The following is a 21,777-nucleotide window of genomic DNA, read 5'->3' as shown; positions in this document are numbered from 1 at the left end:
ACTGTATGATACATCTTACAAATACTTGTGCTCAATTTTCTGAAGCAGACTGCATGAAATTTGTCATGGATACAGCTGTTAAAATTATTCAGTGTATATATGCTAATACAATGAATCATTACAACTGAATAGAACTGTTGAAAGAAATAAAAGACAGTGAATGTAATGGTCTCATGACTTCTTTGCCAATGTTCTTTGGTCGAGTTGTGAGAGTTTTGTTGTGCTGTTAACTTTAATTCAATATTTTCTTGAAAATAAAGGAATATTTGCCAAATATCCAATAATCAAAGAAAGAAAAAACAGCAGTGTGATTTACATTCTCACACTAATATCACACTGCATATGAATGAGCTAAATTTGAAGTTCCAAGAAAAAGAAAAGCTTATCTGTGACCTAGCTAGAGCAATACAAGATTTTAAGTTGAAATTGAAACTTTTCATCATATGATTAATTAATAATGATTTTACAGTTTTCTTATATGCGTAAATAGGAAGACAATTTTAATTGTAATTGATAGCATTAGGTGTAAATTGACTACAGCACTATGAGAAAAACGTGAAGAACTCAATACTGATAAAGACTTGCTTTTCAATCTGTCAATACCATTTTGAGTTTAATGTTAAAAATACTGAGCTAACACAAGAGTTAATGAATTTACTAAACTTAGACATAAATCTGAAATGGATATCTTTTGCTTTGAAGTCAAAGCAATTACTTTTAAAAAGATAGACCAGTTTTGTCAATGTGGTTGCAAGTATAAAAGGACAATGATTTTTCAGTTAAGGGAAAAATTTAATTATGTTTGGAACACCCTAAATATGTAAATATATTTTTCCAACTGTGAATTACATAAAATCATACACTTCACCTATTCCTCATAAAAACTGAGCATCAAAATTTGGTGTGCTATAAGTGTAAAGTACACTTAGTAAGAAGAGAAAAAACTAAAATATCTCATTAATATGTTTTATATGGATTATATGATTGAGTATATTGTGTTATATAAAGTATGTTATCAAAATTAATTTACCTGCTTATTTTTACTTTTTTAATGTGGCTACGAGAAAGTTTTAAATTACATATGTGACTTACAATACATTTCTATCAGGCAGTGGTGGCCCGGGGGAGTCTGCAAACTGCCTCCTCAATAAATACTGCACTTAGGTGCCTCAAAGGCGAGGAGGGGAGGGAGTCAGCCTGGGTGAATTACAGGTCCCCTGACTACTGGGAGAAGTTTTTGCCCTGTTGGGTATATAGCGTTTGTCAGTGTTTGCCATTGTCTTTCTGCTCTTTCCTCTTCTAACCACAAAAAGAAAAGAAAGAGGAAGGTCAGTTCTGGAAGCTTAAAGCCAGATTTCCTCTGGAAGTCTATCTGGCCAGTTAAAATACGTCAGAGTCTATTCAGAGACCCAAGGAGTGAAATAGAATGCCCTTACCCTAGTTAGTGTGAGTAAATCGCTACAGGCTTTTTGACCCCAGATCTGTCAGAAGCCCTGAAGCAGAGAAAGGGAGAAACTCTGAGCTTCTCAGACCCTTTTTAACACTGGAAACTTCATCTAAGAAAGTAAAAGGTTGTTTTTGCAAAATAAGAAAAGTGGGGTCAGGTGAAGAAGTGATTAGGATTAAAATTGAAGTTTAATAGGAGAAGGATATTTAATTTGCCCTTGTGTATTTTTTATTTCTTTCTATTTTTCTCTCAAATATACAAGAATCATACACCATGATTAGTGATTTTAGTCATGACCTAATAATTCATGCTCTTATTTTAATAATCACATTTTGGAGGAATATCAGCATAAATGATCAGATTGTTTGCCACTTTGGCATGGTTAGGAAAAGGTTTTGTTTGTTTGGGGAGGTAGGGTTCTATGGAGAAATAACCCATTTACCTGGTGGAAGATACATAGAATATGCACATGGAAACTGGGAGGAAACAAATACTTTCTGAGCAAGTTTACACACTCAGCCATGGTGCTCTGTCTGTGTCATAATCAGTTCTCTGCCTAGCGCAGTGCCTGCCACCATGTAGGTAGCTAGCATCATTTGTTGGATTGAATTATAAAATGAGGTCATTTCCACAAAGAGGTTTGTTGTCTAATCAGAAGACAGAATGCAAACCATGAAAAATTAAATAAATACAATTGGTTTTATTTTTGTGTATTTTTGTATTGTGTTTGAATTTGTTTTCTTAATTATAAAAACCTTTTTACTGTTAGGTCTTTTTTTTTTTTAGAAAAGACAGTGGGTACACAGGACATAATACAGACATTGCATTTATTACCTGAATTCTCACTCTCCAAATATTCCCTGTAATGACTTGGAACCATTTTTACCCTACATACATTACTCTAATTGAAAACCTTCTATAAAGTATTTGCATGCTGGGGCCAGTAAAAACTCATCATTTGGACACAAGTCTGGGCAAGAGGACTCAGGATGCCTTGCAGTCTATCTTAGCTGTTTCCTCTGAAAGACATTTCTCTCCTGCTTGCACAGTTGATTGCATTGTTTAAACTTGTGTGTTATTGCCATCATCTTCCCCACACTGTTAAGTGAAAATGCCTTCTAAGAAAGTGGAAAAGCCTGTGAACCAAGTACATGAACCAAAGAGGCCTAGAAAAACCCAATCACTAAAAAGAGAGTTGAGAGTGAAAAAGCATTTTGAGAGAAAGAGAATGAATAGAAAACTTAAGCATGTAGAAAGGAAAACATAATACGTATTGGCTATTGAACAACATGGTTGCAGAGTGTTAGTCTATACTCACTAATGAGTTCATTAAATGCAATTTTTGTTTTAAATCCTTTATCTTTATATTTCAGAAATCCTCCATGGATTATTATATAGATTTCTAAGAGGGTTTTAGGGGTAAATGGGAGAAATTGGTTGGGGTTTCAGGAAATGCTTTTAAAATTTTTTCTCACTTAAAAATCATAAAATATGGGCTCAAGCTATTTGAAATTCAATATCCAAAATATTTTCAGGAATAAATTGTGTTTTTTAACACAGGATGCCTGAGGTCACAGAGTGAAAACAGAATTAGATGGTGTTATGAACAAATCTGTTTTAGAGTTTTCTTATCTAGAAAGGTCTTTTAAACTACAAAGAACTTAATATTTTTATGTTATTTAGAGATATTTGGCAAATATATGACTCTAGATAATTTCCAAACAGAACTTCAAAGCAGTCCTGTGATGTTGAAATAAAGTTGGAATCCTAAATAATTTTTTTTAAATACATTTGAAATTTTTGATATCTTTACAAACTCTTCTCTCCCTAAAAGAAAAAAAATTGAGTGTGGAAGCCATAGCTGGTCCATGGACCATTGTGGTTGTTCCTAGCTGGTTTCTTTATCTCTAGTTATCCCTATCCCTCCCTGTTCCAGTGGTCAGCACAAAGCTCTCAGAATTTTCTAGCAAAACACTATTTAATTGTAATAGCTTCTGGCTGAGGAAACATCAACTTCCCATTTCTTTTCATGTTGGATTGAAATGTTTCTTTCCAATCATCAAGTTCCCACCACATTGCCAAGTCTCCCCTCAATGTGGGACTGGAAATGAGACCCCTGGAAAGCACTGTTGGTGGAAACATAAAGACTATTTTCTTGGTGAAGGAGAATCAGAAAAAATGTACTCTACTCCTGGGTGTATATGGAGGACGAATACATCATTTACTGGTAACCTTTCTGAAGCTCAACTAAAACTAGAACAAAGAGAATTTTTAATGAACAAACTACAAGAACAATGAGTGAAGGAAAGAATCAGTAATGGTAAAATATTGGAAGTTTGCAAACATATGGAAAAGTGGCAATTGACTAGGAGATCCTTAGAAGACTGAGTCCTAAACCAGCCTTAAGGAAAACTGAGAAACAACAGAATTTTTACTTCAAAAAGCCTCCAAAAGCTCAGAATTGGTGTGCAAAATCTCTAGGAAGTGCAGGGCAAAGTAGAACTTAAAAATATCTAGGAATAAACTTAACCAGTGAGGTAAATATCTATACGCTGAAAATCATAAAACATTAATAAAGGAAACTGAAGATGATTCAAAGAAATGGAAAGCTATCCCATGCTCTTGGACTGGAAGAATCAATATTATTAAAATGGTCATACTACCCAAAGCAATCTGCAGATTTAATGCAATCCCTATCAAAATACTCAGGATATTTTTCTCAGAACTAGAATAAAAATCTTAAAATTTATATGGAAACACAAAAGACCCCAAATTGCTGAAGCAATCCTGAGAAAAAAGAGCGAAGCTGGAGGTATAATCCTCCCAGACTTCAGACTATACTACAAAGCTACAGTAATCAAAACAGTGTGATATTGGCACAAAAAGAAACTCATAGATCAATGGAACAGAATAGACAGCCCAGAAATAAACCCACACACCTATAGTCAATTAATCTACAACAAAGGAGGCAAGAATATACAAAGGAGAAAAGACAGTCTCTTTAACAAATGGGAAAGCTAAACAGCTACACATAAAACACTGAAATTAGAACATTCCCTCACACCATATACAAAAATAAACTCAAAATGTAAGACATGACACCATAAAACATAGGTGAAACAGTCTTTGACATAAATTGTAGCAATATTTTTATAGGTCAGGCTCCCAAGGCAAAAGAAATAAAGGCAAAGATAAACAAGTGGGACCTAATTAAACTTAAAAACTTTTGCACAGCAAAGAAAACCATCAACAAAACAAAAAGACAACCTACAGACTGGGAGAAAATATTTCCAAACGATGTGACCGACAAGGGGTTGACATCCAAAATATATAAACAGCTCATACAACTCAACATCAAAAAAGCAAGTAATCCAATCAAAAAAGGGCAGAAGACTTGAAAAGAAACATTTTTTCCAAAGAAGACATATAGATGGTTAACAGGCACATGAAAAGATACTCAACATCATTAATCATTAGAAAAACACAAATCAAAACCACAATGAGGTATCACCTCACATCTGTCAGAATGGCTATCATCAAAAAGTCTAAAAATAACAAATGTTGGAGAGGATGTGGAGGAAAAGGAACTCTTGTACACTGCTAATGGGAATGCAAATTGATGTAGCCACTATGGAAAACAGTATGGAGGTTTATTTAAAAAAACAAAAATAGAACTAACATACAATCCAGCAATCCCACTCCTGCAAAAAGCAAAAACTCTAATTGAAAAGATACATGCACCCCAATATTCATAGCAGCACTCTTTACTATAGCCAAGACATGGAAGCAGCCCAAGTGCCCATCAACAGATGACTGGATTAAGAAGATGTGTTATATGTATATATACACAATGGAATATTACTCAGCCATAAAAAATAATGAAATATTTCCATTTCAGCAATGTGGATGGACCTAGAGAATATTATGCTTAGTGAAATAAGTCAGACAGAGAAAGACAAATACTATATGATATTGCTCATATATGGACTCTAAAAAAATAGTACAAATGAACGTATATACAAAACAGAAACAGACTCACAGACACAGAAAACAAACTTATGGTTACCAAAGGGGAGAGGGAGGGAGGGAGGAGGGACAAATTAGCAGTATGGGGTTAACAAATACAAACTACTATACATAAAATACAGTTTTTAAAAATGAAATGATTGGTTGAAGATCAATTTGGTTGAAGAAGCAACCCCAAATTTGAAGATTCCCAAATTTTTATCCTGCCCGCCTTGTGCCATCCTACCATACCATGAGAGACTGCCCCTTCTAAACCACAGCAAGATGCCTGGAGATTTGGTGACTGAAGGATATAAAACAAAGAGTCTCTAGACTGTCAGACACCAGCCCTTGTTCAGGGCAAGTGAATCATTCTGAAAATAGGGGCATGAATTGAATGGTGGAATGCTCACCCAGCTCACTTCTCCCACTAATTCCCAGGTTGCAGGTAGCTAGGATTAAACACTCTAGGCAGGAGGATGGAAAATCTTCTGGGGCCTCTGACAAACACAAGAGGGAAGGTCTGACGCTACTGATGCCAGTATCTTTTGGGTTCTCCAAAGATACATCCCAGCCAGAGCACTCCCACAGTAGAGACCACAGGTGACAAACCAAACCCTCTCTCTCACAGCTTACAATCAGCTTGCTGGTGCCCCACTCATATCAGATAGCAAAGAAAGCCTCTGTCATGAATGACATAAACCAAAACAAAAAAGCAAATAAACAAACAGGAAGAAGAAGAAGAAGAAAAAGCAACTTGGAGGAAATGGAGACCATGCAGGAAGAAGAAAATTTAAAAAAATAAAAAAGAACAATCCCCTATATCCTCAGAGAAATAAGAGAAGACATTATGCCCATAAAACAAAAATAAAATGCCAAAAAACAAAAAGAAAAAAAGAAACAACATTTAGAAAACAAATTAAAAAGTACACTGGAAAAAAAAAATTCTAGTAGAAATTAAAAATGTAATAAAAGAGTTGAAAATCACCCAGAATGGATTAAAAACACGAGATGGAAAATATTATTGAAAGGATAAAGCCAGAGGACTTGTTTTAAAGTCCAACATCGAAAGAACAAAATAATTCAAGATATTTTCCCCAAATGGATGTTACATGTTTCCAGAGAGAAAGGACTTACTGAGAACCCAGCATTATAGCTGAACATAGCCCACAAAAGGTACATTAAGGCTTCTCAGTGTACTAAGGAATGAAGAAAATATCCTACAAGTTTCCAGGGAGAAAACATGTTACATCCGAAGATCGGGAATTGGAATAGCTTTGAATTTCTTAACTGCAACGCTGGGAGCTAAATGTCAATGGAGCAGTGCCTTCAAAATTATAAAGGAAACCAGTTTACAATCAATAATTCTATCTGTAGCTAAACTAAGTGTGAGAGTGGAATAATGACAATTTCAAACATATAAGGTATGAAAAAGTTTGCCTCTAGTATGTCGATTCTCAGAAAGTTGGTGAAGAATGTGCCTGTTACAAATGAGGGAGTAAACTAAGAAGGAGGGAGATGGGGCACAGGAAACAGGGAATCCAGCACAGGAGAGGACAAGAGAATCCCTGGGGTGACGGTGAAGGGAGAGCCTAGTAGGAGAGCTGTGCTTCAGGCACTGGGGACAGCCAGTCCAGACAGGAGCAGATTCAAGTTTAGGATTAGTAAAAGAAAAAAAAAAAATGGAATTAAGAAAAACGACCAATCTAAAAGAATGAGAAAAAAAAAAAGAAAAAGTAGTACAAATAGAAAACATAAAATAAGATGATAGAAATAAATCATAATAAATGTAAGTGGACTGAAAACTTACCAACTAAAGGGCAGAGGTTATTAAAATGGACTTAAGAAAATTCAACTTTATACTGTTTACAAAAGGCACACCTTAAAGTAAAGACAGAGAAATGTCAAAAGTAAAAGGATGAAGAAAAATCTTTCAGGCAAATATTAATAGAAAGAAAGCTCATGTAGCTACATTAATATCAGGCAAAACACACTTCAATACAAAAAGCATTACTAAAGATTAAATAGATTAAATGTTTTATTCACCATGAAAATATAAAAATTCTATTCTTTTCTATATCTAATAATACAATTTCAAATATATAAAGCAAAAACTGATAGAACTACAAAAAGAGCAAAATTCACCTACCCAGTGGAAAATTTTAGTACAATTCCCTCCAAAAATAATCAAGCAGTAAGAAAATTAGCTAGAAATAAAAGAATTGAATGACATAATTAACACACTTATTCCAAAGGCTGTATATAGAACTCTGAATCCAACCCTTGGCAAATACACATTGTGCTCAAGCACACATGGAACACTTATGAAAATTAAATTTGTATCATTAGGCTGGTAAGCAAGTCTCTATAAGTGGGAAAGCTGTCATATCATTGACACTATGTTTTCTGACTGAAATGGAATTACGTGTATTATTTTTCAAATAACATAACAAACCCAATATGTTTGAAAAATTCTAAAACAAACTTCTGAAAATTCAATGGATCAAAAAACAAACCAAGGTAGAAATTGGAAAATGCATAAATTCAAAGGACAATAAAATAGCATATATCAAGATATATGTAAGGAGCAAAGTTGTTATTAGTGAGAATTTTACAGATTTTTATGTTTATTTAGAAAATAAGAAAGAATGGAAATTAATGAGCTAAGAGTCTTAAAAAATTACAAAAAAACAACAGAATGCACACAAAGCCAAAAGTGGGTATTTCTGAAAATCTTAAAACTGATTAGATTTATTTTTTAAAAAAGAAAGAAGGAAAATAATATTAGGATTTAAAAATCATTCATAACTATAGATATGAGATAATTTAAAATATTAAGAGAATAATAAGAACAATTATATCTCTTTAAGTTTAAAAACAGATGAAAAGGACAATATTACATACCAAAACTGACTCAAGAAGAAATAGGAAATCGGCACACGACTCTAACTATTAAGTAAATTGAATGAATCATTAAAAATTGACCCCCGTACATACTCAGTATCACTCACGAGACTCAGACATTTTAGTGGTGAGTTCTATAGAACAGTTAAGAAGCAAAAAGTTCTAATTTTATACAAACACTTCCAGATAACAAACAAAGAGGCAGCAATACTAACCAACTTACTATATATTTTTAATACAACTTTAAAGCAAAAGTATACCAGGACAGTAAGAAAAAGAATAATAACATATTAACCTATTGCTAAACAGAGGTGCAAAATTCAAGGCAAAATGCTAGCAAACAGAAGCCAGCAATGTATTAAAACTCACAGTTACATTCACACATACACATACACACAAATGGTACAAAAGGGGGTCTTCAACTGTATTAATAATGTTCTATTTCCTAGGGTGAGTGGAGGCTCACAAGTTCCTTACATTACTCTTTATAGTCTTTTTTATGCCTGAAATATTTCAAAATATATTTTTAAGCAGCTAAAAGGCCTTTGAGATATAACTGAGGATGTCCAAGAATTGGCCTATTTTAAACTGAAATGTTAATGTAATAGTTTCTGGAGACATTTAAAGACTCATAAAATGTAGTATATCCATGTGTTATTCTCAACTCTTAATCTTCTTTTCTCCCCAGAAATACACTGAATTTCCTCTATCAATGTAATATATCTTCAGTGGGATGTATGTTCTAATTTTTCCTCTCAACTTTCACAGTCTCCTTAGCTTACAAACATACTCAAGCCTCCGCTATCCTTAATAAATTAAAAAATGAATTCCTATCACAGTTACCTGCTGTGAATTCCTTGCCTCCCCTCTTACCAGAGTTCTTGGAAGAGCAGCCTGTACTTCCTTTCTTTTAACCCATCACTTCCCCTCACTCTGCAAACCACTGCAATCCGGTTCCTGTCCACTTTGGCAGAAGAGCTCACACTCTGGTCTCAACAATTGCTTAAAAGTCAAATTCAAAATAACCTTCCAGTTTAATAGACCTCTGCTGTCCTTGACGCTGCTGATCTCTTCCTTCTCCCTGAAGCTCTTTCGTCCCTTGATTCTGTGATGCTCTACTTTCCTGGTTCTCACACCTCTCTGTTCTGCTGCTGTATTCTTCACAACCTCTGAGTTGTCACCTTTGTTATAAATCAGGAGACCAAATGCATGTGGGAGTATTTCTGAACTCTCTATCTGTTCCGTTCATCAGTTTGTCTATCCTTGGTCCAAAACCACACTATCTTAATTACTGTATCTTTATAATTCATCTTGATCTAGACTAACATAAGGTCTCCAGCTTTATTTCTCTTTAAGATTGGCTTGGCTATTATTGCCTCTTCAAATTTTCACACACATTTTAGAATACTGCTTTTTTTGAAGTCTTTTGCCTCCTAAATCTACCCCAAAATTTTTCAGAAATTTTTGAAATTCTAAAGTCTGAGAATATCTAACCTAGTTATTCTTACTCATTTTTTTTTTTTTTTTTTTTTGGCGGTACGCGGGCCTCTCACTGTCGTGGCCTCTCCCGTTGCAGAGCACAGGCTCCGGACGCACAGGGTTAGCGGCCATGGCTCATGGGCCCAGCCGCTCCGTGGCATGTGGGATCTTCCCGGACCGGGGCTCAAACCCATGTCCCCTGCATCGGCAGGCGGACTCTCAACCACTGAGCCACCAGGGAAGCCCTTCTTACTCATTTTAAGGATTAACTTAGGGGGCAGTTTCATCAGAAACCTTCCTGTCTTCCCCACCACAGATTGCTTAGTTTCTCATTTTATTATTATCCCACTTACTATATTATTAAGTGATATAAATATTTAATATATTATTGATATGAGACATAGAAAAGTAAACCTATCTGTCTTCCACACAACTGGCAAGTTTTTAATTTGGAATTCAAATCCAGATTCCAAAGCATGATTTTTTTTCCCACTATTTACTCTTCCTCGTCTAGTGACATAATAGTTAATCATGGGATTTAAATTTAATTTGTTAGAGATTTGATGTTTACTTTTTAAAACCAAATGAATTATTAACTTTATAGAAAAAAATATTTACTACCTGTAAATAAGTGTTCAAGATAAACTTTAATTTTTTTAAACACCTTATCTATATTTTCTTATTCTAAATAAAAATATTTTTTAAGGGCTTCCCTGGTGTTGCAGTGGTTAAGAATCCACCTGCCAATGCAGGGGACACAGTTTCGTGCCCTGGTCCAGGAAGATCCCACATGCCACGGAGCCACAAAGCCCATGCGCCATAATTACTGAGCCTGCGCTCTAGAGCCCGCGAGCCACAACTACTGAGCCCATGAGCCACGACTACTGAAGCCCGTGCACATAGAGCCCGTGCTCCACAACAAAGAGAAGCCACCGCAATGAGAAGCCCGCGCACCGCAACGAAGAGTAGCTCCCGCTCGCCACAACTGGAGAAAGCCCACATGCAGCAACGAAGACCCAACACAGCCAAAAAAATAAATTAATTAAAAAATATATATATATATAGTTGAAATTATTTATTGCCCCAGAACGCATTGGCATAAAACAAGTATTTTATTATATTCGTGAATTCTGTGGGTCAGGGCTCAGCCCAAAGGTCTTGTCTCTGCTCCACCAGGCCTGGGCCTCAGTTAGGAAGACTGGAGTGTCTGGACACTCCTTCATTTATAGATCTGGTGCCTGACCGACAGGCGGGGCTCCACAGGGGCTGTCAACCAGAGAGCCTAGATCGGGCCTCTCTTTGCAGCTTGTGGTAGCTGGCTTCCAAGAGAGGGAGAATGTCAGGAGAGCAAGCAACCCAGAGAAACAGGAGGAAGCTGCAGGGCCCTTTCTGATCCAGTCTCAGAAGTCACACAGCAGCCATTCCATCATACTCTGTTGGTGGAAGGAGTCACAAGCTAGCTCAGCTTTAATGGGAGGGGACATAGAGTCTGCTCTCAATGGTAGGAGTGTCAACAAATTTGGGGGCATATCTTAAAACCACCAAAGTTCATAAAAATGTCTAGACTTTAATCATGTTTTTGATATCTGCATGCTTGTTTCTCTCTTTACTGTTAGTATCGGGTCTGAAAGTGATACCTTTGCAGTATCCATAGTTAGATCCATTCAGCAGGAGAGAGCTCCACAAGATTTCCCATCGCCCTTCACATCAGGAGGATTTGGGGATGATAGTAGAAACAAATTCTAAATCTTCCATTCCTCTCTTCTGGAATTTTCCCATTGGCATAGACTGTGTAAAGGACTGGCCTCGTGTGGGACCCAAGAGATAGAACAAGGAGTGTTTCCCTGACTTAAGAAATTTTCTTTGAGACTATGATAATATGTCATATATGGGGAGATATCTAAATGGAGATCCATGAACATTTTAGTATTTCACTTGAATAGAAATAGGGCACATTTCTTGAGCACTTACCATTCGTCAGCACTGTGCTCCGCACTTATTTGATCTTTCAGCATTCTATGCTCTTGCCACTCAGCGTGTGGGTCTCAACTCAGCAGCATCAACATCACCTGGGAGCTTATTACAAATGCAGAATCTCGGGCCCCAGCCCGGGCCTCTTGAATGTGAATGTACATTTTAACACGTCCCCCAGGTGGTTCGTGTACACGTTAAAGTTTTAGACCTACTGTTTGATGAAGTAGGCACTGCTGCTATCTGCCTGGAGAAACTTGCTGAAGAGTGCATAATTTGTGAGTTAGCAGAGGCAGAATCCAAATCCAAGTTTGACTGGCTCCAAAACCTGCGCCCTTAACAAATGCTCCAAAATGCCCCTCAGTAAATTTCATCATCGTATTAGCAAGGATTTTGCTATCTGTTTAAAGGGAGGTTGTGAAAGTCTTCAGTGACTCTGAGAAAGAGGCTCTGCTCTTAGGACAGGTTTCTCTACCAAAGCAGTATTAGTCCATCACTCCGCAAATTATTTGGCCCTCTGTTTCCCCTGCTAGATTGAGAGTTCCTTAAGAGGTGGGACTACTGCTCTGTTTTTACATCTCTAGAAACGAACACAGAAGCTGGCATGTAACATACGATTTGTTCCTTACATGCTCATTAATGAATCAACAAATGGACCTGTCTATTCAAGTGAGTTGTATAGATTATGGACACTTAACTGGAAGCTGAAGTTATTTTTCAGTAAAAGAAGATGCAAGGGTTTTCTCTGGGGTTTGCTACAAGCCCAGGGTTTCAGCTGCAGAAAACCAAAGCACAAAGCTGCTGCTCTTGGCTTGTTGGTGAAGCTTATCTCTCCATCCAGGCAGCCCCCCGCCCCAGCCAAGCAATGGACTTCCTGAGAAAGTTCTCCTTTCTTTCCCAGCTTCAGAGCCCAGCTTCTCTGTGGCTATAATTAACCTCCACATGATTTATGAAGGACGGGACCTGTGAAACACAGAGAAGCTTGATCATAATCCCTAGATTTCTGTGGTCCCTCAGTTTCTAAAGTTCTCTTTTATGTATTCCATCTCAACTCTTCTTATTGAGAAATCTAGAGAGAGAAGAGCATGGAGACACAGCAATGTCTGGTGGTTAGAGCAACCAGATGTCTGCTTTTTGAGGGACAGTTTCCATTATGCTTGCTCGCCTGGCGTAGTTATTAACAACATCCTCTTTCACTGTCAGAAACACTCATGTTTGGATGCTAAATTATATGGTCCCCCTAGTCATTGGGACCTAGTGATTGTCCTAAAGTTACTTCAGGAGCCCAAACAGGGCCAGCCCGTCATGCAGGGAGCTGCTTTCTGGACTGGTAAGCCATCGGTCATTGGTTGTTTCTCAAAGTGTGGTCTTCAGGTCAACTGCTTCAGCCAGATTTGGAGCTGGGTATCCACGTGGGTGTCCAGGGCCCACCTTGGTCCTCGTCACTCAGAACCAGGAGGCCTTTTCCCTCAGGGTCTTAGTCACTCTAAGACACTTAAGACACTCTCTACTGTAACCTTAGTTCACCTTGAAGACCCCTGATAACCTTCTGTGCCCCCAAGTGCACATCCTTCCAACCCTGTGCACCTAGAATTGTTAGTTTTCAGGTTCCAGACCTCCTGCTTCCCACCAGCCTTCAGCGGTGGCCTGACTACCACATTCCCCACACACCAGAGCTCTATTATTAGGTAGTAGCATCAGAAACTAGAACTGCAATCCCAACGGCCCTTTGATCTCCAGAGAGAATCACCGGAAGGGACAGCCCAGCCTGAGGTTATATAGTCCAGCTCTCTTTCCTCTGGGCTCCGGAGGCCTGAAGGCCAGCAGGAAGGAGCTGCACTATTCTTAGCCAAGGTGTGGGAGCCTGGCAGGAGCTTCAGACTCTGCCCCAAGGGTCAGAGACAGGAACTGGTCACCCACTCCGGCTGCTTCCCCTCTCTCCCTTGGCTGCCCCTCACACAAGGAAACGACCCCCACGCTCCCCCTACCCGACAGCAGCTTACGGCTCAGACACCAGCCACCCCCTCAGTCCCCTCAGCAGCAGGCATGGCTCAGCCTCCCTCTTAGAGGGAAGCTTCTGGGTACAGTTAGAGCCAGGAGGTGCCTTGGTTCCTTCACTGACCCCAATCACTCTACAGATGCCAGGACTGAGCCCCACAGAGGGACAGGGATTCGTTCAGGTCCACCTGGATGTTTAGGGTCTGAACATCTAACCAGTGTTGGGTGGGGTCATAGGCTGTAGGAGCTATGAGATTGGGCTAAGGTTTCCAGATACCAGTCAGAAGACGTGGGCCCTCTGTGACATTTTCACCAGCCCTCAGTAAACTGAAGAAAATTAGGGTAAGATCACCAACACTTCAGGACCTTCTCACTCTTTCTCCAGTTCTAATCCTCTGGCTTCACTCTGGGGTCTTCAGACGGTTGCTGGGCTAGCTCTCCTAGGTCAATACATGCTCAGAGGAATCTCCCAGTCCCCAACCCTACTGTCCCCATCGAATCTTCTCAAAGTTCTTCCATTTGGATATGGCCATCTCTGGAGAAAACACACATCTGGGAAGCAGCTGCCTGGCCACTCTCACAAAATCATCTCTGTCTGAGGCAGTTGAAGCCAGAGTGGGGAATAGGCGTGGAGGTCTAAGGAAAAACATGAAGTCTGTCCAAGATGGAATCTGGGTAGAGTGTCGGGGTACCACCCCGAATGTTTGGAGCCTTGCCTCCAGGGTAGCCACCGGGATTCCAACTGTCCTTTGTGCCTTCCTCTGATCCCTGCAAGACCAGATGCATCCCACAGCTGTGTACCATCTGCTACCCCCAACCCCAAAGGAAGCTATAGTCTGGAGGTTAAAGACGTGAGGAGGAAGAGAGTGACTCTTCCTTGGCTCTGGAGGGTGAGTTGTGGGAATAAGCATCTAGACTTCCCACAAAGCAGGCAAATGACCTGACATCCGTCTGCACAGTGGCTCCCCCAAAACTCGCCTGGCATGAGAAAAAATTTTAAAGAAAAATCAATATGCTGGGGTTTCCAAACTCTTTTCCTACTAAATGTTTCACAGACTCTAGCTTAGAAATTTTACCTTTCCTATTGATTCTATTATCTGGCCCTCTCCCTTCCTCCTCACCCCAAACACTTGCACCCCGAGTTCCCAACCTGGGTCATGACGAGTCTAACAGCATCTAGTCAAGCTGACATACAATCCTCCCCAAAGGAAGGGAACTGTACACCCATCCAGCAGATGATGTTATCGGCCCCTCCCTGAGCTCAGAAGCTTGGTGCAGCCCAGACATATGGATCTTTTTAGAGACTCATGCAATTTGGCAATCCTGTTTCACACCCTCCAAGCCCTGCTGCTCCGACACTGCTCTGCTGGGACTGCACCAGCAGAGGGAAGGAGTGGATTCATGTAGGCTCTTTTATTCTTGTTCTTCCCTTGTCATTTCTCCTGGCAACTGTCTACTCGATCTGGAAAACACAATTGTTTCTCTCCAGGTCCAGTCTTTGGCTGAAAACAGGAAGGAATTGAGAGAGACAGACAGAGACAGAGAGAGGAGGGACCGAAAGAACACAGCAGCACTATTCTGGTTAGTTTTCCAAGACCGAAGGCTGGGAACCCCTCAACCAACTACACACTTGGTCTTGCTCCTCCCCTTCTCCACTGCCAGCCACTCCTGCAGGAGCCATTTACGCCCCCACGGTCTGTGTAAACAGCGCTGCTGGTCCGTGCAGTGCTCGACCAGAGCACTACATGTTGCCCCTCTGCCCCCATCACATAATCCACCCTGAGGCTCTGTGGGTACATTCAGCCTTGCTCTGTGTGCTCAGAAATGATGGAAAATGCGTCTGCTGAGACGACAATATGTCCCTGCAACTTTGTGGGCACACTTGCCCCTTTCCTTCCCCAGCCAGACACACAGGAGGCTGCCATGTCTTGAACGAAAGGGAATGATTTTGCTGACCTGGAAGAAAGAACGACTTCTCTGCTCAGAGACCAGAAGTCAGAACTGCCAAGGAAAGTGTTCTGGCACTCAGAGGTCTGATTCTCACAGCGCAAGACCTCCAGTGACCCCCCAACTGGGGAGTCTGCAAAATGTATACCCTAAAGGGCAGGCCATCTTGCATGAAGATGTCAGACTAGGAGGGGTCCAAAAAATTCACAGGAATTGGGCAGTCCTTGACCCACTCCCCCACCTTCTGCCTCCAAGGTGGTCTCTTCGAGGCATAAGCCTCACTCAGAAGATAAGCAGTGGGAAAAGGGAGAAGGGAGGAATGTTCCCAGAGTCAGACCCCGACCAACCACCTTACTTTAGGTGATGATTTCAAGACAGAAAAGACCTCTATATAAAGTGCAACAGTCAATAGTTTGGGACAGATGTTTCCTTTCCAGCCACATTTTCCTGCCCCAGGTTAAAAATAACCACCCTCTCTGTTTTGGCCTCCATCAAATGTATGTCATTAAAACCGTCCATTTGGGTTTCCAAAGACAAAGACTGATAGGTTCCTGGATTTTACAGCCTGTTGGCCCATGAACTACATGCAGTATCGGGTGCAAGATGATTCCAGCCCCTTGAGGCAATTCTTGGACCCTCTAGTGAAGGAAATTACTTCCCTGCTCCTACCTTTAGGTAGCACCAGAGAGAGAATTTCCAAATGAGGAAGCACAGTTTGCCAAGTAGCTCCACTTTTGTTACTCCAAATAAATCCTTCATGTTGGAATTTCCTTGAATCCATTACACCCCAACCCCCAGGGTAGCCTGGACCCGCTTTGGTACTCTGGCTTTAATGGAAATATAAATGTTGTCTGGTAGCACTCATGAGCGAAGCTGAGATAGGCCTGCACTTGCAGGAAGATTTATTGAAAGTCTAGAAGAAACAGAAGGGAAATAAGCAGAGGCAATATCAGAAGTACAGACACACTCACATTCACAGACCATGGATTTCTGACCCATTCTCAGAAAGCTGCTTCCCAGGGCTTAAAAATTCTTTACCCAAGTTGCCCTCGTCACTGACATATTCACTCTTTTAGCTAAGCTGTTTTCAGCTATCACGTGGCCGCTCCCTCAGACGATGCAGGTCCTAACAAATCTTAAGACAAGAACTATAATAATTAATAATTGCCACAGCTTTTTCCTTTTCACAATGAAAATAGCTTTATTTGTTATTTTTGTTTGTAAAAGTAACGCACAGGTATTGTAAAATAAAATAAGGTCCATGCTGCACACAGACGTGAAGAAGAAAAAGTGACATTTGCCCCTAACTCTACCACCCAGAGATGATCATTGAGTATGATGTGATGCATGTTATCCCCTCACACCCTGACCTTTTTTCCTTCCCACAACAAAATAGCAACACACCGTGATGTGCTTTTTCCTCACTTACATGTCACATCACCAGCTCTTAATAGCTATAGCAATGCACAGAAAAGCTGTGGATTATGTGCAAGTCTAGATGAAACACCATGTCCTTCTCTCTTACTGAGAAGCCTGTCTCTCAGGAAGCAAAATTGGGATGGCAGTCCTGGGCCAACGTCGAAGGAAGGGAGAAACAAAGCACTGCATTTTATGCTTCTTTACTGAACATCATTACAGTTTTGCCTTTAATGATATCCCAAGGGGCCTATGAAAGATGCCAACAGATTATCTTGGGCGCTTGCACTGGTTGATCAGCCCAAGCTCACTCCCCTCTAAGGAACAGCCTCACCTACTCAAGTGCAAGAGAGGGATGTTATCCCAACATAAGAATACTCTCCAACCCCACTTGAAATATATATATATATATATATATATATATGCAATTTGAAAACTTTTGTAATTTAAATTTTTGTAACAAATTATTCACAAAGTGATGATATGAACGAGAAAGAAGATACACTCTAAATATTAAAGTATAGATTAACAAGATAAAAGGAATTTTATCCATAATAATTTGAAAACTTTAGTAAATAAATAAATTCCTAGGAAAATAACAGCTTACTCAAGAGGAAACGTTTTAAAACTGAGAACTCTCATAACAATTAGAAAAAATGGAAATAGTATTTTTCAACGGTCCCACACTAAATATCAGGCCCAAGTGATTTCATAGGAAAGTTCTAACAAATCTTTAAAAATGTGATCATCCCCATCTTACAAAAACTCTTCCTGGGACTATAAAAAAAGAAAATATTCTCCAACTCACTTTATAAGGACTTCATAACCTCAATACCAAAATCAGACAATGACACAATGATGAAGAAAGAAATACAGACCCATTTCATTTATGAATATAGAAACAAAAGCCATAAATAGAAGACTGCATTAGCAACTTAAATTCTACAGTGTATAAAACTGATAAGCCACGACAAAGTTGGGTTTAATGCAAAGTTGGTTTAATGTTCAAAAGCCTATAAAGGTAATTCACTAAACTCCCATATTAAAAGAGGAAAAGCTATACTTCTCTTCAATTAGATGTAGATATTTTTAAAACATCATACATTCATTATTTTAAAAAGAACTCTTTTAATAAATTAGGAATAGAAGGGAATTTCTTTAGCATGATATAAATAGCACATATAAAAAAATTAAGCAAATGTAGTCCTCAGTGGGGAAACATTATAACATTACCCTTTAAAATCTGAAATGAGGTAAGAATGTATAAGATCACCCATCTTTCATTCTTGTAGCAGATGTTCTTGCCAGTACATTAACTTAAGAAAAAGGAATTCAAAGGGAGAAGAAAAAATAAAATTATCACTATTTGTAGTTGATATGATCATTTACATAGAAAACCCCAAAGAATCTACAAATACTTAGAAATAATAGAATTTAACAAGGTAGCTCAATAGAGGATTAATATAAAACAATGAACTGTCATTTCACACACCAGCAACAAAAATAATTAAATAGAAGATACTATTTACAACAGTATTAGAGGACGTCAATTACCTAGGAATAAATCTAACAAAAGATGAATTAAAACCACTACAGGGAAGATCATAAACTTTAAAGAAGAACCAAACAATGGAGAGCTATGCCAACTTCACTGAATGAAAGATTCCATTCTCTCCAAATTAATCTACAGGGAAATTTTTATCAAAATCCAAAAGGTTATTTTGGGGAGGAATCTGATAAGCAAATTCTAATCTATATGGAAGAGTAAAGAGCCGAGAATAGCCAGGCCACTTTTCTGAGAAAAATTTGAGTTTTCACTTGACCTAACCATATCAGGACTTATTTGAAGCTGCAGTAAATGAGGCAATGCTAAAGGCCCTGGGATACATATGGTGACCAATGAATAGGGAGCCCAGAAACAGGCACATATATATGAAGTGTTGACACATAACAGAAATGGCATTCCAGATGAGTAAGGAAAGGATAGACTATGCAGTAAATAGAGCTGGGCAAGCGTTTCTCTGTATAAAAAAATACATGAAACTGGATTAGTGACAGTTATTCACCCTGCATCTCTCAGTACCAACCCCACTCTTCTATACTCTTCTCTAGAATGCAGGTTATAATGTGTGTTTGCTCTATTATGTGAGAATATTCAGTTCTGCTACAGAGGACAAGGAAAGCAGACAGAATGGGTGAATTTCATCAGATGTACTATTTATAGGGGATAAGTAAGCAAGTGGTTTGTAAGACATAGGCAGAAGTCACATGTGCTAAAAGTAGGAGCAAATTTGTAATCTGTGAGACATGCAAAAATAGAATAAATTGAATATATTATAAAAAGAAGGGACCAAACGAAAGTGTTACTTACAGGTAGAAAGGAATAGAAAAATCAAGTCATGAGTCACCAAGTGTAGAGAGCATGCCTCCTCGGGCTGACAGCCAGGTCATCCCTAAGTTGTCTACCTATTGGTAGACATTATTCCGGCCCCTGTATGCTCTGCCCCATAAACGCTGACAAAAGGGATGGCTGCCCAGAAGAACACTTACGAGCTGTGTGCATAAACCTGCCACCCGACCAACTTGCCCTTGCATCTCCCAATAGAGCAAGTATATGTTGGTTGCAAGCATCTTCCACCTACTGATCCTTCAACCTCAATGCTGGTCCTCAAAACTGCACTACTGGAGCAAAACACAAGATTCAGAGAATGTGTGGTCCTTTTACCCTGCTTGTACCCATCGCAAGTGGGTTAACTTACCCCAACTCTTTCCTCTTGGTTCTAGCTGTATGTTTTAAATAGATTCAGTAACCTTCGTGATTTGATTACCATAATTTGGTCTGAGCCTTCTTGGTCTGTGGCCTCTGTAGCCTGCCTAGAGCACACGGGAGGTTTCCACTGCATGCAGCCAATTTCCCACAAGACCCTAGGGCTGGGAATCTATATGCCACATCTCCCAGGTTCCCTTGTCAGCTGGTTTCTGGTTACGTTCTGCCAAGAGGAAGCACTGGAGAGAGACTGGCAGATGGGAAGAGGACAGAAAGGGCTTACTTCTGACCTCAGGTTCTCATCGCCTCCCTCTAATATCTGTACACCTCCACCACCAAGCATCCCTTCTTGCCAAACTGGGCTCCAAACCCTGAAAGCTTTCAAAGACCCAAGACAAGTTAGCAATGTGGGAAAAACGTCTTGTTTCCAAAATACAAAAATGGAAAATCAAAATGAACAAATGTTTTATTAAATGCCTCTAAAAGGTAAACTCAGCCAACTTGTAAACTGCAATTCAACTCTTTAGCACTTATATCAGTATATAAATGTAATAAAGCTTGAACCACAAGAACAAAAGGAAGAATATATCATAAAACTCTAAAAAATTGTAAATAATTTCCCTTATTTTTTTTACATCAAAGTAGTTATATTTGACATGGGATGAGGGTCTATTTTAAATGGATTGATACGACATGTGTGTGTTTTGGGGCTGGGGTGGGGGATGTTCAATGGTAAGGGTGGCCATGACCTAGAAGTCTATCAGGGCCCAACAGAGCCTCTCACTCTATAGATTTCTGCTGCATCTGACACAGAGTGTGGTGTAGGTTTATTTTTATTTTCTAAAGATTTTTTTTTGATGTGGACCATTTTTTTTAAAGTTTTTATTGAATTTATTACCATATTGCTTCTTTTTTATGTTCTGGCTGTGAGGTATGTGGGATCTTAGCTCCCCAACCAGGGATCGAACACGCACCCCCTGTGTTGGAAGGCGAAGTCTTAACCACTAGACCGCCAGGGAAGTCCCTGCGTGGTATAGTTAACATCCTCTTTCAGCAACAGCTCATGTGACAAAGTAGGGGAGCAGAAACATTGAGGAGTAGCCAGAAAAGGCTAGAGCCTTGAAGACCCTTGCTAGCTCAGCTCTATGTGGCCTGTGAGGAAACGTAAGACTGGGGCCCCAGGGCAGACATGTGTCCAATGGCCAGAACCTGAGTCTGTGGGTGGCCAGGGCAAGGTCATGTGTGCTTGGAGTCATGAGTCTCAGTGGCCCTGTAAAATAGAGAGTGGTCAGTTATCACCTAGTGTCATGGTTCTGGTGTCATCTATAGTCTTGTAGGCCAGAGAAGAACAGCTCTGGTTTCCCAGAGGAAGTGATTTGTCAGCCTCCAGTGCCTCCTACTCCTATTTCCCTCCCTGAAGTCTGCCATCCACTTTGTACCTAACCTGTCTTTGTTCTATACCAGGGCTTCTTAAACTTTAGCGTGTATAGAAGAGAGTGCCTATTAAAAGCGCAGATCCGCAGACCTTACCCTTGATTCTCTGTAGACCATGCTTTGAGAAGCTCAGTTCCATAGGATCGTTGACTCCTCTGCCCCCAAAGCTAGTTAAGAAATTCAGGTGCTAGGGACAAGTTCGTGCTCCAGCTAGGGCAGACAAAGGGCATTTGAAGTAACCAGACGAATTTACTAAGAATGAAGGAAGAGCCGAGAGGGCCAAATTGGTTTTCGTATGGAGTTTCCAACCCCACATTTTGTTCACAACCTCTCATTGGGGGTTAAGCAGATCCAGCTCCTGGAGCTGAGAGAGCTGGGGGTCGGCGGAGGGCAACTCTTTTTCTCTGTT

Source organism: Globicephala melas, chromosome 1 (genome assembly GCF_963455315.2).
Source record: "Globicephala melas chromosome 1, mGloMel1.2, whole genome shotgun sequence".
Lineage (NCBI taxonomy): Eukaryota > Metazoa > Chordata > Mammalia > Artiodactyla > Delphinidae > Globicephala > Globicephala melas.
The sequence above is the reverse complement of the archived record's forward strand: the minus strand, read 5'-3'. Positions refer to the sequence as shown.